Raw genomic sequence first — 392 nt, 5'->3', positions numbered from 1 at the left:
GTGTGTGTGTGCATGTGTGTGTGTGTGCATGCGTGCTCACGTGAGTGCTTGTGTGTATGTGTGCATGTGCATGTGTGTATGCAAATGTCTTTCTGTGTGTTTCTGTATTAGAAAGAGACATATTTTAAGGAATTGGCATATGCAGTCATGGAGACAGGAAATTCAAAATCTGCAGCTTAGGGATCAATTGATTGATCAAATCTCATTCATTTTTATAGAGTGACCTGCTTTACTCAAAATCCATTGATTTAAATGCTAATCTTATTCAAAAGCACCTTCATGGAAACATCCAGAATAAGTTTGTTGTTGTTGTTGCTGTTACTGTTTTTCCATACTGGGAACTGAACCTAGGACTTTCACACAGACCTATACCCCAAGCCCTATTTTATATA

This window comes from Fukomys damarensis, unplaced genomic scaffold (assembly GCF_012274545.1).
Source record: "Fukomys damarensis isolate Sample0158 unplaced genomic scaffold, DMR_v1.0_HiC HiC_scaffold_14, whole genome shotgun sequence".
Lineage (NCBI taxonomy): Eukaryota > Metazoa > Chordata > Mammalia > Rodentia > Bathyergidae > Fukomys > Fukomys damarensis.
Note: the sequence above shows the minus strand (reverse complement) of the source record.